This window comes from Podarcis tiliguerta, assembly GCF_965153285.1.
Source record: "Podarcis tiliguerta genome assembly, chromosome: 16".
Classification (NCBI taxonomy): Eukaryota; Metazoa; Chordata; class Lepidosauria; order Squamata; family Lacertidae; genus Podarcis; species Podarcis tiliguerta.
In genome coordinates, this window is record NC_139549.1 from 30,033,145 (window position 1) to 30,047,950 (window position 14,806).

The following is a 14,806-nucleotide window of genomic DNA, read 5'->3' on the forward strand; positions in this document are numbered from 1 at the left end:
AATCTTCAGCCCCACCAGCTGTTGCTGAACTGCAACTCCCATCCTCAGTGGCTATTGGCTATGCTGGCTGGCACTGGCTGGAGTTGTAGTTCAGCAATATGTGGAGGGTCAAAGGTTCAACAAACCTCCATATTATTCTACCACCGGCAGCTTCCATCTCAGGAGAACCACAACTGACTGCAGCAGGCTAGCCCTACATATCTTGAAGTGGGTCCTAGAAACTTATGTCCAAAGCATACAGCCTAGTTTTTCAGGTTCTCCCATCCCAAGAGAAACCCGCTGCATCATAGGTGGCAAAAGAGCTATGTGAAAAAATCCACATTCACATGAACTTGGCAATTTGCTAATGAACTTGCTAAGCCCACTGCAAACCACAGAAGGGGGATGGGGAACCTTTGACCCTCCAGATGTTGCCAAACTACAACTCCCATCATCTGTGGCTATGCTTGCTGGGGCTGATGGGAGTGGAAGATCAGCGACAAATGGAGGACCAAAGGTTCCTCCTCTCTGCTGTAGACCTGATTCCTGTTCCTCCTTATGGCACAAGTTTTCAAAGGGGAAAAAATAAGAGATTAATAGATGTGAAAACATTCAAGATGGAAATATTAGCTCCTCCATGGCTGTATCCCCAGGAGACTCTAACGCCTATAGACTTAGAAGGATGCCTGCCTGCATTGCTACCAGAAGCTATAGCAGAAAAATGAAGCAGCAGTGTGGAAATAATAATCACTGTGCAGATCTATTTTTAAGCTGCTTACACTGCTTGTTTAGCGGGTTGTCACCGGCATGTGAACCCTGCAGATTACAATCGCTCTCCCAGCTGCGAGAGAAGGCACTCAGCTTGCAATTGTTTGCTTTTAGAAAGTTGATGCTGCCACCCTCTTAAATTGGCTTTTAAGACAGGCAGCCAGCCAGCAGTGTATACTGCATTAATATAATTCTGTGAAATGCATGAAGGTTCCCAGTTGTGAAGGATCAGGACTCGTGTGGGTCTCCTGACTAGGTCAAACCAGGCTTCTTGAAGTTAAAAAACTGCTCTGGTTCCTTCTCTCACACTTCAAGTGATATGCTGGAGCTGTGCAGGAAAGCTTACAGCAAGGCTAGGCAACCTGTGTCCCTCTCCTGATGTTTCTGGACTCCAGCTCCCATCATCCCTGACCAATGACCCTGCTGGCTGGGGCTGATGGAAGCTGGAGTCCAACAATATCTGGAGGGTCACAACTTGCCTACCACCTGACTGAGACCCTGGAAGAAGAAGAATGGAGGCAGTAGCAACCCAGCTGAATTCTGTGAGGCCTTTGTGTGTGCGTTGCTGGTGGTGGATCTCTGCAGACTGTGGATCTAGGTGCCATGGAGAACAAAGCAGGGGTGTGTTCCTCCAGATGCTCCTGAAGTATCACTTCCACCACCCTTTGGTCATGCTGGCTGGAGCTGATGGAAGTTGGGAGTCCAACAGCATCTGGAAGGAAGCCATCCCTGGACTAGAGGCTGAGTCATATGTAATGCCCTGGGTATTCTCATTCAAGTGGTAGAGTCGCCATTTATCCATCACCAAAGAAGACGCTGCTTTGCCTGTACGTATATACTCAATTTATATAGGAGACAGTTTTAGGGGGGGAATAGCCATAATTTAAATAGAATTGCAACAGGTTGTATCCAACATTAGTCCTGTTCAGAGTACATCCATATGGTGCATTGATTACAGTGGGTCAGCACTGAGTTGGCTGCAAAAAAATGACATTTCACTGTAATGTCCGCTCAGTCTGCTGTCTAGATTCTGATTGCTGATGGGCATCTTCAAGGATTCTGCTTCCCTACTTTCTTAAGGTTCTCCAAACAGAGGGCTGTCCTCTGTAATGGAAGGCATACGGCCAGCCTGGCTAGCAGTCTACTCGCTTGAGTAGCGTCATGTGTGGAGTGAGCAACACAGTTACGCACAGCAGCGGTAGCTATTGCAGTTTTTCTGCTATTACCGGTAATTCATCACAAAAGGCTTGTGGCTTTACAAATATTATGCTCAACTTATCATTAGGGATGAGTCAGGGCCAAAAGAAATGTGACCCGGAAGATATCCATTATCAGGTCTCCTAAAGTGCCCCCCCCCACTCCTTAGCAGAGATGAGGCCCATGGGAAGCTGCCTTATATCAAGTCAGAGCAATCGGTCCAACCTGCTCAGTACTGCATACACAGAGTGGCAACAACCTTCCCACTGTTTTTGGTAGAGGACATAACCAGGTTTACCTGGAGATGCCTAGGATTGAACCTGAGACATTCTGCATACAAAGAGACGCTCTACAACCGAGCCTTGCCCTTTCCTAAACTTGTGGTCCTCTGTGGTTAAACAGTAACTCCCATCTTTGCCAACCATGGGCTATATTGGCTGGAGCTGATGGGAGGCGGAGTCCAGAAACAACTGGAGAGTAACAGAATCCCTAGCCCTGGTTTAAAGCAACTGCAAGAGGATGGTTTTTACTGCAGCAGTGGTGCTGGAAAATGCGTCAGACTGCACACTTGTTAAGATCTTCTCTTGGGACCCTTCACAAGCTGCCTCTATGTTGCCAACTGAAGTGATACCAATAAGGTTTTTCTTATTATTATTAGCAATAAGGAAGGATACAAATAGATTGTCCTTTCCCCGTGCCATTATCCCGATCTAAATCACAACCCACCCACCCCTGAAGCTGCCTCTAGAACATGGGTAGGCAAACTAAGGCCTGGAGCCGGATCAAGCCCAATTGCCTTCTAAATCCAGCCCGCGGACGGTCTGGGAATCAGCGTGTTTTTACATGAGTAGAATGTGTCCTTTTATTTAAAATGCATCTCTGGGTTATTTGTGGGGCATAGGAATTCGTTTATGTATTTTTTTCAAAATATAGTCTGCCCCCCCCCCCCACAAGGTCTAAGGGACAGTGGACCGGCCCCCTGCTGAAAAAGTTTGCTGACCCCTGCTCTAGACTCAGTTTGTAAAAGGACACACACTTTTATCGTGTCTGTATTCCTGCCCCCCAGTGGGAGTACTGGCAGAAGAGTGGGTGGGCAGGGGGTTGGGGGGGATTTAGATCAGGAAAACAGCACAAGTGGAGGAAAGCTTCAACAGTAGCACTGCTCCAGTAGCACTGCTCTAATCAGAATTGGAGCCGCTCTCCACAAGTGCTTTAAAAACCGTGAAACATGTTGCAGCAGTTAAGGGCTTGTGCAAACTAAAAATTAGAAAATGTGTTGGGAGTGGCCTTTGCAAAAAAGGAGAGGGAAGAAGGAGGTCTAGAAAGTAAGGAAAATAGTAGCTGGGTGAGGTCACTGGCTTGATGGCTATTTGCATACTTTTGCTCACAGATGCTAAATTTAAGAGCCCCCATTATACAGAATTGTCTCCTCTGTAAACAGGTTCTGCTTGCAGCAGCAGCAGCTGCAAGGATAGGTGCAGCCGTGACATCCAAATAAGGAAAACTGTATTCTCTGTACATCAGAAATGGGTTCTAGTTGTTCCAAAGGCTGCTTCAATAAATGCAGAGCTATAATTACAGCATATAATTAGATGAACCAGAATCCTTTGCACTAGCACCAGAGGAAGAGGTTTAGGTTGGAGAAGTACGATGTGGGAGACTCCTTTCAAATGCCTGTTAGTTTTGGCTGCTAGAAGTCAATGATGGTCTGTGACTCATCTAAGTAGTGCATGATGTATGTCCCACTCCCCCACCCCAAGAAAAAATCTCCAGACCCGGCCCTATTGTTAGGAAGAGAGAGGCAGTCACCTCGGGTGGCAGAAATGGGAAGTGGCGGGTATGTGTTGGAGGGCAAAACTGTGTGCGCCACGTAGCCCACCCTTTGCATCTTAAGCTAGGATGCTGCCTTCTGGGAATGTGCTCCTGTCCACAGTCTACTTAACAAACAAAAAAACAAAAAACCTGATACATTTATTTTCACATGCTGTGTACAAGCAAGTCACAGCTATCCATCGCAAGCAGATAATGCAATGAGTAGATACAGGGAAATGATGCAACAATGATAATTCAGCATCTATAAGTGGGAAAATAACAAAAGTAATACACATTGATCCAGTACTTTTTTTTCTTATAAACAATGTTTAGGGGTACTCTCATTTTGACTCAAGAAAATCACCATTTTATAGTTCAAATCAGGGAAAATAGATACAATAAATGGACAAAAGTACAAAGATTCACAAAATATTTAGGGGTATGCGTACCCCTGTGTACCCCCAGAAAAAAGCACTGCTTTTATCCCTCGCTTCCCTAGGCAATGCCCCGCCAGCCCTAAAAGTGGGCATCTCCTTCTGGAAGCGCTGGCTTGGCTGGCCTGCTTTTTAAAAGAACTATTCTAGGGTGGATGTCAGAGCGAAGTTACTTGCGGAGGCTGCCTTGCCAACAACAAATAACGAGGTTTGTGACATCCACAGGGCAACGAAGAACATAATGTTTCCTTGCGAGGGACAGAATGTTGGTGGTTCTGTTGGTCGTTGGTGCGTCTGCAAGGCCATTAGCTACAGGATGGCAAAGTGCAGCAACCCTTTGGCTCAGCTCTTGATGCAATAATTATATGTTTAAATGGTTTGAAACGCCACCAGGTTTTTTTTTTGCCACCGGCTGGTGAGATGGAGGGAGAGGCGGAGGTGGGGGGGGAATGCATTTAATTTATGGCCAGAGAGAACAATATAGAAAATCTGTTGCTGTGGTAGCATGCTATCTTACCAGTCCGTTGGCTGCAAATAGGAGATAGTCAGTTTTTCACACTACTAAGAAATTGTCAAAGGGAGGGGTGGCAAAAACAGGGGGGGGGGGACATCTTTATAAAAAAAAAAATTACAGACTTGCTTACTTAGAAGCAAATCATTCTGTGTTCAATACTGACAGGGGGAGAAATGTGACTCAGTTTGCATTTCTAGGCGAACCCACCTCGGTAATCCACACTTTCCAAGCCAATTACCAAACCAAAACACAGCCACCTTTGGAAATCCACACTTCCCCAAGTTTTGCAGTGCAGTTCTTCAGCCAAGCATGGGGTAATGTGTCCGCTGAAATGCATATATTAGTGAAAGTAACATGCATTATTCTGGAAGAATTGCTCTGAAAAAATGTGCATACAGTATTAGGCAAAACTGCATGGAAACATGTATATTAGGAGAAATTTGTATTAAAATGTGGGTGGTTTTTTTAATAAGGACTTTTAAAAAATAAATAAATTGCAGACTGATATGGAAACAGGAGACGTGAACTTAAGGCTGAAAAAGGAGAGGCTGAAATTGAAAGGTTCACCCATCCCTAATGGTCAGTGGGGACATACTCCCTGGTAAGTGTGGACCTTTGGCTGAATGTGAATTGTGAACCCCACTCGCTTCTGTTAATTCGCCCTTGTCCAACTAATGCTCTCCCATGCTTTCTCCTTCCTAAACCAGATGATTCCCTCTGCAATCGATGAAGCTCCCCTAAAGCACAAGTAATCTCTGGATTTAGGGCCACTTTGATCTGTGGAACTGGCACTGCTAAAGGTGCCACATGATACTCGTTCTGCATTGGTAAGAAATTGATCTTTTTGTGCACTTGCACCTGGGAACTCCCTGTCCATTGACATCAGGCAGGTGCCTTCACTGTCCTCTTTCTGGCTCCGGCTAAAAACTTTTTTGTCTAGCCAAGCTTATCCAGACACATAGAATATTGAGAGGCATTTTAATCTGGCTTTTAGCTTACCATTTATTTTAATTATTTTTAAATGTTTTATACAGTTGCTTTAAAATGTTTTTACTGATAATTCTATTGCTTTATTCTCTTTTTACAAACTGCTCTGAGGCTGTTGCTTTGTTTACAATGAAACGGTGTAAAATTCTTGTGGAACAATTTTTTGAAAAAAATTATCAGACTTTAATACCACATTTCAGCCAGGTCCATAAAACGCTCAAGGAGGGTATAAAGTAAGGCTGGGGAGGGGTGTGATCAGGGGAGAAGCTGAGGTGAAGCTGTGGCCTAAGGAGATTCTTGAGGGTCAGATATGTAGGCTTGGAGGGTCATATCTAGGCCCCAGGCCTGAGGTTCCCCAACCCGGCAGTAAAGTATAGTCAACCAGTGCTAGGCAAAGCAAAGGTAAAAAAAGGCCAAGGACCCCTGGACGGTTAAGTCCAGTCAAAGGCGACTATGCGGTTGCGGTGCTCATCTCACTTTCAGGCCAAGGGAGACGGAGTTTGTCCACAGACAGCTTTCCGGGTCATGTGGCCAGCAGGACTAAACTGCTTCTGGTGCAACAGAACACTGTGACGGAAACCAGAGCTCATGAAAATGCTGTTTACCTTCCCGCTGCAGCAGTGCCTAGTTATCTACTTGCACTGGTGTGCTTTCAAACTGCTAGGCTGGCAAGCTCTGGGACAGAGCAACAGGAGCTCACTCAGTTGTGGGGATTCAAACCGCTGACCTTCTGACAGGCAAGCCCAAGAGGCTCAGTGGTTTAGACCACAGCGCCATACTAGGCAAAGTATGGGTTGTAATATGACTGCCTGCTGATGAACCTATTAGAGTCTAAGAGCAACATTCTGCACTAGATGCAGTCTCCAGGGAAGCCCAATGTAGAGGGCACTGCAGCAATCTAAGCAAAAGTTTACAAGAGCATGCAGCAGAATGGCAAGACTATCCTGGTCCAAGAATGACCACAGTTGGTCTCACCAGCTGGAGTTGGCACCAGGCCCTGTTTCCCACCTGGTTCTCAAATGGCAGTGCTGGATCCAGGAGTACCCTCCCCCCAACTATGAAGCTGATGCTCTTAGGGGGAATGTGACTCCACCAAGGGCAGGTCATACATCCAGTTTCGCGTCATGAAAACCGCCCATCGGTACACCCTCTGTCCCGATAGGATTCAGCTTCAGTTTATCAGCCCTCAACCAACTCATTATTGCCTCCAGAGCTGTTGTTAGCCCCTCCTTCTATGATAAATGTTTGCCCATTAAGGAAAAAAAAACCCTGGTTGTTGCCTATACAGTGGTACCTCAGTTTTCAAATGTAATCATTTCTGGAGGACCGTTCGACTTCCGAAACGTTCAAAAACTGAAACCTCAATAGCCAACAGCTATCTTGGACTCAGCGGAAGCCGCGTAGCATGTTCGACTTCCAAGGTTTGTTCAAAAACCGAAGCATTTACTTCTGGGTTTTCGGCGTTCAAAAACTGAAACGTTTGACTTCTGAGACGTTCGAAAACCAGGGTAGCACTGTATAATGATTTATCATTTTTAGAAGACATACAAAAAAACAAAACACAAAATTCCACCACAAGATGGAGCCATTGTAATACTATATCTATGCATGATGGCCTATTGCTATAACCATGTTGTCTGGATCCCACCAGCAAGACATGTCGTAGTACAGTGGTACCTTGGGTTACAAACACCTCGGGTTACAGACTCCGCTAACCCGGAAGTAGTACCTTGGGTTAAGAACTTTGCCCCAGGATGAGAACAGAAATCGTGTGCCAGCGGCGCAGTGGCAACAGGAGACCCCATTGCTAAGGTGGTACCTCAGGTTAAGAACAGTTTCAGGTTAAGAACGGACGTCCGGAACGAATTAAGTTTATAACCAGAGGTACCACTGTATAGAGAAAGCAACAAAGGGTATTGAGGCACACTAGAGAATAACACATCTATTATGGTATAATATTCTCTCAGCCCCAGCCAGTGTGGCCTAAGCTCAGAGATGTCGGGAGTTGTATAGGAATGCAGGGGAGATAGGATGTTGCCTTATACTGAGTTTATACCATTGGTCTGTCTAGCTCAGCAGTATCTACACTGACTGGCAACAGATCTCCAGTATTTTGGGCAGAGACGCTCTCCAAGCCCTACCTGAAGATGCTAGGGATTAAACCTGGGACCTTCTGCATGCAAAACCAATGCTCTACCACTGAACTATGGCCCTTAAGAAACCATGTCGGCCCAAATGGTCAGGGATGATGGGAAGTGGACCCCAGACTCTCTTCTACCTTCTTCTTCCCAGATCACCCTGCTAAAAACTCTCTTTTCCTGTCAACTCACACCCATTTACCCTGACAACTTTCCAAACTCTGTTCACAGGGCAAGGGGGAATGACAGTTCTCTTGCATTGCTGATGGCTGTCAATGGCCCTGTATTGTTTCTTAATGTCCATAGCTTGGCCGGGTCATTTTGCATAGGCGAGCCCATGAATTCCTCTATAGCTGGTATTTCTAGCTGCACATCCCAAATAATCAAAATCCTACCGTTTATTAATTTTTAGGGTTTAAGGGAGTTCCCCCCCAAAAAACCCCACTATAACAATATCTAGCGTATTTAATGATCCTTAAAGATCACAGCCTTCTCTTAAATTACTGGGCTCTTTTTATCTCACTGCTCAGACTCTGATTCACTCTTTGAATATGTAAACAGGGGAAGAGGAATCTGTGGCTCTCCTGATACTTCTGGTCTTCACCTCCCAGCAGCCCTGGTAATTGGTTTCGCTTGATGGGGCTGATGGGAGCTGGAGTGCATTCGGAGAGTCCCTGGTTTCCCAGCCTTGATATAAGCCTAACCAATCAAAGGTGAGCTCAGGAGTTGTTATTCCTGGATTAGAGCCCATGTAAAGGGCTATGGGACGCAGGTGGCGCTGTGGGTAAAACCTCAGCACCTAGGACTTGCCGATCGCATGGTCGGCGGTTCGAATCCCCACGGCGGGGTGAGTTCCCGTCGTTCGGTCCCAGCTCCTGCCCACCTAGCAGTTCGAAAGCACAATTAAGTGCAAGTAGATAAATAGGTACCGCTTTCTAGTGGGAAGGTAAACGGTGTTCCGTGTGCTGCTCTGGTGCCGGTTCGCCGGAGCAGCTTCGTCACGCTGGCCACGTGACCTGGGAGTGTCTGCGGACAGCGCTGGCTCCCGGCCTCTAGAGTGAGATGAGCGCACAACCCTAGAGTTTGTCAAGACTGGCCCGTAAGGGCAGGGGTACCTTTATCTTTAAAGGGCTGGAAAACCAGTTGCTGGTAACTGCAGGAGGGGAACGCGCTCTTCTTAGGTCATTATGGCATGTTAAGTATTTTACGTAAGTCCTGTTTGGAGGAAAGGCTGCGTGCATGGGTGTATTCTGGGGGTGGGAGAGAGCAGTTGCCTCCCCAATCAAGTAAATAAATAAAAATACTTAACTAAAAATAGAAATTGCAGAAACATTTTGACAGATTTTTCTGAGCACCTGGGGACAAAATAAAGTAATTTAAAACAATTGTTGTTGAGACATTTTATTCCGAATCTGATAGACAGAGTCAGACAGAGGATGATGACAGGTGGGCGCCCTGTCTCCCTAACATAAATCCTGGCTATTGCCTATGGCTGTGCCCTTTAATCTGAATGGCAATTAAACCTGCTCTGCTTTATTTATAAAACTGCCTTTCACCAAAAATGGTTGCAGGGTTCAACAACAAAAAATTAAAAGGTAATGTAAATCACAATAGAAAATAAGCAAAAACGTGTTTTTTTAATTCTAGTAACGTACATAAAAGGTAAAGGTAAAGGTACACCTGCCCGTACGGGCCAGTCGTGTCTGACTCTAGGGTTGTGCGCCCATCTCACTTAAGAGGCCAGGGGCCAGCGCTGTCCGGAGACACTTCCGGGTCATGTGGCCAGCGTGACGAAGCTGCTCTGGCGAGCCAGCACCAGCGCAGCACACGGAAACGCCGTTTACCTTCCCGCTATAAAGCGGTACCTATTTATATACTTGCACTTAAGAGTGCTTTCGAACTGCTAGGTGGGCAGGAGCTGGGACCAAACAACGGGAGCTCACCCCGCTGCGGGGATTCGAACCGCCGACCATACGATCGGCAAGTCCTAGGTGCTGAGGTTTTACCCACAGCGCCACCCCGAACGTACATAAGTAACAACAAAAATGACTTAATCCTTCAGACTCAAAGCTTGACAACAAAATGTGAGTTTTTACCTGACACCAAAGAGAATAAAAAGTTAGGTCAAAGTCATTCTACAGATGACAGAGTCACCACCACAAGGGCTCTTCCACAGGCCCGCACAGAACTCATCTCATTTAACACAGAGACCACCCAGAGACTGTCTTTGGTTGATCTTAACACACCAGGTTGATATTGGAAGTGTTAACAGGACCCCAGCTATTCAGGGCTTTAAATGCCAACGTAAGCCCCATGAACTGAGTGTGGGACGTTGGATTATTGTTCATTATGAAGTGGTCCAGCATTAAATGAGAGTGTAGTGAATTAGCAAAGAAGAGCCTTCGAAAAGGTCTCAAGACCCCTTCCCATGCTGAGTGGTGCATCCTTCTTTCAGGGGACCTCCTGTGCATGTGGTAAAGAGTGACATCATAAGTGCTCACAAGTAGGGCTTTTAAGTCATGTGCATCAACCTACTTCCCCATAGTATGGGCATCCTGAACCTGCTGTCAAGTCTTCCTGTAATGTTTTGGCTGTGCATTGCTTGGCATAGGACACTGTGGTTGTGGAGATTCCTAAAAGTAAAGGTGAGGAAAGCTCTTTTAATTATGCCAAATGTATATGAAGGTAAAGATGCATACTTTATAAGGCAACAGAAAAGTAGCTAACTTCCTGCTATAGAGTACGTTGCGAACACTGGTGCAATGGTACCTTTGAGCTCTTTAAAAAAAAAAAAAAAGCTTTTGTACTGCTGAATTGATTATAATTGTTTCATTGTTTCATTTAGTTGTATTTTTTTATTTGTCATTATTTGATTGCTATATGCATACCTTCTGTGCTATACAACATCTCTAAATAAATAGGTAAGGTAAAGGTACCCCTGCCCGTACGGGCCAGTCTTGCCAGACTCTGGGGTTGTGCGCTCATCTCATTCTAAAGGCCGGGAGCCAGTGCTGTCCAAAGACACTTCCGGGTCACGTGGCCAGCGTGATAAGCTGCATCTGGCGAGCCAGCGCAGCACATGGAACGCTGTTTACCTTCCCGCTGGTAAGCGGTCCCTATTTATCTACTTGCACCCGGGGGTGCTTTCGAACTGCTAGGTTGGCAGGCGCTGGGACCGAACGACGGGAGCGCACCCCGCCGCGGGGATTCGAACCGCCAACCATGCGATCGGCAAGTCCTAGGCGCTGAGGCTTTAACCCACAGTGCCACCCGTGTCCCCTCTAAATAAATAAATAACATTAAAAGGTTACAAGGTCATAATCTTGCAGATTAAAAACCGTTACCTGTTCCAGATGTTTATTTTCCTTACGTTATTGAGCTTCACTTCACATAAGGGGGCTTCTTAACGCATCAACGTGGCCATGAAGAGGAAATGCACCACCAAAAGGTGCTGGTTTGTATAACATTTGCATATGCTAATTAATATGCATAGATTTACATTTTAAAATAATTCCTTTTGTTTAAATATAAACTTCTCCAACTTCGACTGTGTAATAGCAAGGAGACAACACAAATCAGGAGTTGGGGGCTTCGTTTATGTAGCCAGTTTCACAAAAGATTTTCTCCCAAAGAATCCTGGGAATTGTAGTTTACCCCTCAAAGAGCTATAATTCTCAGCACCGTTAACTACAGTTCCCAGGATCCTTTGGGGGCAGTCATGAACTTTAAAAGTTTGGCGTGTGCGCAGCCTGTGTAATCTTATGCTTGACTATTTAAGAAGAAGTCCTTACTGTGTCCTGTATAGACTTATCCATGGGAAAGCATGCATAGGATCGTAGCCTTACAGTGCAATTCTATTCCAGCCTACTCAAAAGTAAGTCCCTTTGGCTGCTGCCTAAATGAGATAAACAAAGAGCAAAATATGAGGCTTCGTTTGGTCGGTATTGAGTATACATTTCCAGAGTTAAAGCAAAATACATTACTTCTGGTGAATGAGTCACCATAGCTGCTAGTGGGGTGTGAAAATTTGTGCCCTGGTTTTTATTTTTGTTTTATATCTACCCATGTATTACCTGAAACCAAAGGGGCACATTGGTTGCCAGATGTGACATTTTTTCAGCTCCCCACCCCTACTATAAAGATTTTACCTGAAGGACATCAAGTTGATAAAGGTTGGCAGACCCGGGTCCTCTTCATCAGATGCACAGTTGTTCTTGAATTACCAGTTAATCTGGGAAGGGCAGGGGGTTAAATGAAGAGGCCAGAAGGAAAGGGTATAGAAAAGTACAGTCAGTGATAATTATTAAGAGCAGCCATTCAGGGAAAGCACACAAAACAATTGTGTTGAAACAGACATCCTGGTAACAGCAAGGCAATTAACAAATGTAGTGTGATAAAAATCCACAAGTGAAAGCACTGAACCTTATGATTAATTTATGTATCAGATTGATATATAAAAACACAACCAAAACACTCAACATCTCTCCCTCTATATTATATATTACAGCAAAATAGGACAAAAATTGACAACTCAATTTGAGCCTGAGAAGTTTACAAAATAATCACAGTGACTCTTCACAAGGGCTGTGGTAGGTGAAAACCATACAAAATACTCCTCTGGAATTTGTCTTCACATATTTCCTTGACAAAGAGAAATTAATGGTTATCTTATGATAAATCTTTAATAAAAGTAAAGAGAAATTATCTAAACGTGTTGGGAATCCACACAGTGAACTTTATTCGTTTCTATAACAACCCAAAGTTGAGCGGCACCATAAAGCATTAGCGTTTGTGGACTTCATCAAAGCATGAATTGTTATCCTTAAGATTATCCGTGCAAATAGTTGCCAGCATAGGAGCCAACACCTAGGGGCCAAGGTCTCTTTAGCCCTCCCAATAAAATATTTGATGGGACCGCACCCCCCGCAAAAAAGCTGATGGGCATTGCCATTCAAACTGTGTGCATGCAACGTGTCTTCTGATTATGTGGGATAAGGTTTACCTGCCCTCCCCCCAATAATTTATACAAGGTGCTGCTTTTTAAAGGGCTGTAAAGAGCTGTGTTATAATATGCATCATTCATGGGGCATTTTAATGTTAGCTGTTATCAATAAGTGCAATAAATAGCTCATCAGCTAATTAACAAGTGATGTCATTAAAAAAAAACTTTACCCATATTATTTATTTATATTTGTATACCGTTCTCGGTAGATCTCAGGGCAGTTTACACAACATAAAAATACAAGATAAAAACCACACAAAATACCTATTTATCTATGTATTCTGCATCATTATTGCATTCTCCACACGCCGCCCTTTGCAACAACTGCAACGTTGTTGCTTTTAAGAAAGTGGGGGGGGGGAGGGAGTTTATGACTCGTGATTGACAAGGTGCGAAGGCGGCGGCAACATCCCACGTCTATTATTTTATACAGTATTTATATATTCATTTAACGGCTACAAACTCCCGCCTTTCCCAGAGGCGTATGCGCCTTGCCTCAAAGTCCGCGCGCGGGCCAAACGCCGCCGTACTGCCCCTCCCCCCCCGGCCCACAGCGCTTATTAACGGCAGCGCGCAAACCTCGCGCGCCTCGCCTCGAAAGTCCGCGCGTGAGGGACAGAGAGCGCTAAAAGGGGGCGGGGTTGTTTTTTTACAAAAAAACCCACACAACCCGAAAGACCGTGTGGGAAGCGGAGGGGGTGTTTAAAAACCACGAATCCACGTTTTTTTAACGGCGGCTCAGGAGCCTCAACTGCGCGCGCACCAAGTGTGGGCGGAGTTAGAGAGAGAGAGAGAGAGAGAGAGAGAGAGAGAGAGAGAGAGATGGGGAGGGGGGCGGAGAGGGCAAGGCAAATCACGAGCCTTTCGCGTCGAAGCGCGCGCGCTCAAGGGGGGGAGGAGCCAAAACGCGAGAGTTCTCTCCCCCCCCCTTCTAATAAATTAACGACACCGCGCGTGCGCCTTGGGCTGAAGTGCGCGCGAGCCGAGGGGGCGGAGAGAGAAGGGGGAAAGAAAAAGCAGAAGAGTCCAAGCAAAACAAAAGCCAGGCGAGGGGGCGGGGCGGCGTTAAACCTGAGGGGGGTCGTGAAGGAGGAGAGAGCGGCGGCGGCAACGGCAACCACGACGACACCGGCGACCGAAGGACGAGCAGGATGACTTCTCGGTCGCTTCTGGGCCCTGAGGAGAGCGGGGGGGCCCGGCTCGGGAGCAGCAGCAGCGGCGGCGGTTGGCGCTTTCTATGACCCCCCCCCCTCTCCTCCCTCACAGGACAAACAAGCCCACCCACCCCGCTGCCCGCCTCGCTTCGGGGCATGGTCGGCGGCGCTCGCTGAGGAGGCGGCGGTGGCGGCGCGACCCTGGCCCCCCACAGCAGGTAGCCACTCTCCACCTCCACGGCCGCTTGGTGTTCCCCTGCCCTTTTTCCCCGGCTGGGACGAGGAAAGAAAGAAAGAAGAAAGGGCGACTGGGCTGTGTGTGTGTGAGTTGGTGTTTGGCGGGGGGGGGGCATCTCGATAGGGTGGGGGATACGCTCCCCACACATTCCAGGGTCTTGTCTCCCTCCCTCCCCCTTCTCTTTCATTCCTCCCCCCCCCAAAAAAAAACCCACCTGAGGATTGTGAGGAGTTCAGGTAGTCCTTCCTGGAAGGGTTGTCATTGATGGGGGGCAGGATAAGTTTATAATTGGGGTGGACTTGTCCTTTTCTCCGCCCCAACATTTGTGATCCAAGAGGTATTTTTTTGGGGGGGGTGAACTTTGGGGCTGATAACGATCCCTTTATCTGTATGGTTGCCTCTGTTGAAGGGAGGTAGAGTATTTATATTTTGTGTGTGTCCGGTCAACTTCTTTATTGACTATGTTTTCATATTCCCTGGAGGTTCAGAGGCTCTCAAAGGAACTTCCCAAAATGATGTTTGTTGTTTGGGCGATGATATCCTGCCTCTACGTAAACCAGCCAAGGCTGCTAAAAAAAAAAAG

The 14,806-nt window shown here is 46.3% G+C and overlaps 1 protein-coding gene and 1 long non-coding RNA gene across 8 annotated transcripts in view; one reads left to right on the forward strand and one right to left on the reverse strand.

The window, feature by feature from the left end:
* Window positions 1-14,006, reverse strand: part of LOC310666895 — a 17,090-nt gene extending 3,084 nt beyond the window's left edge. The window contains exons 1-5 of one of the 5 annotated variants that reach the window (XR_014506062.1): window positions 13,903-14,006; window positions 11,978-12,060; window positions 10,365-10,462; window positions 3,754-4,018; window positions 2,513-2,563 (exon numbers count right to left, since the gene is read on the reverse strand). This is a non-coding gene — a long non-coding RNA (uncharacterized lncRNA). Of the gene's footprint in view, window positions 1-2,512; window positions 2,564-3,753; window positions 4,019-10,364; window positions 10,463-11,977; window positions 12,061-13,001; window positions 13,234-13,262; window positions 13,416-13,902 lie in introns of those variants that run through there. The other 4 variants (XR_014506061.1, XR_014506060.1, XR_014506063.1 and 1 more) reach the window with 4 other exon arrangements.
* YPEL1 (yippee like 1) overlaps window positions 10,379-14,806 on the forward strand; it is a 25,558-nt gene continuing 21,130 nt past the window's right edge. Inside the window, exon 1 of one of the 3 annotated variants that reach the window (XM_083418444.1) lies at window positions 10,379-10,474. The gene's annotated coding sequence lies outside the window, so the exon portion shown is untranslated. Of the gene's footprint in view, window positions 10,475-13,794; window positions 14,309-14,806 lie in introns of those variants that run through there. The other 2 variants (XM_083418441.1, XM_083418442.1) reach the window with 2 other exon arrangements.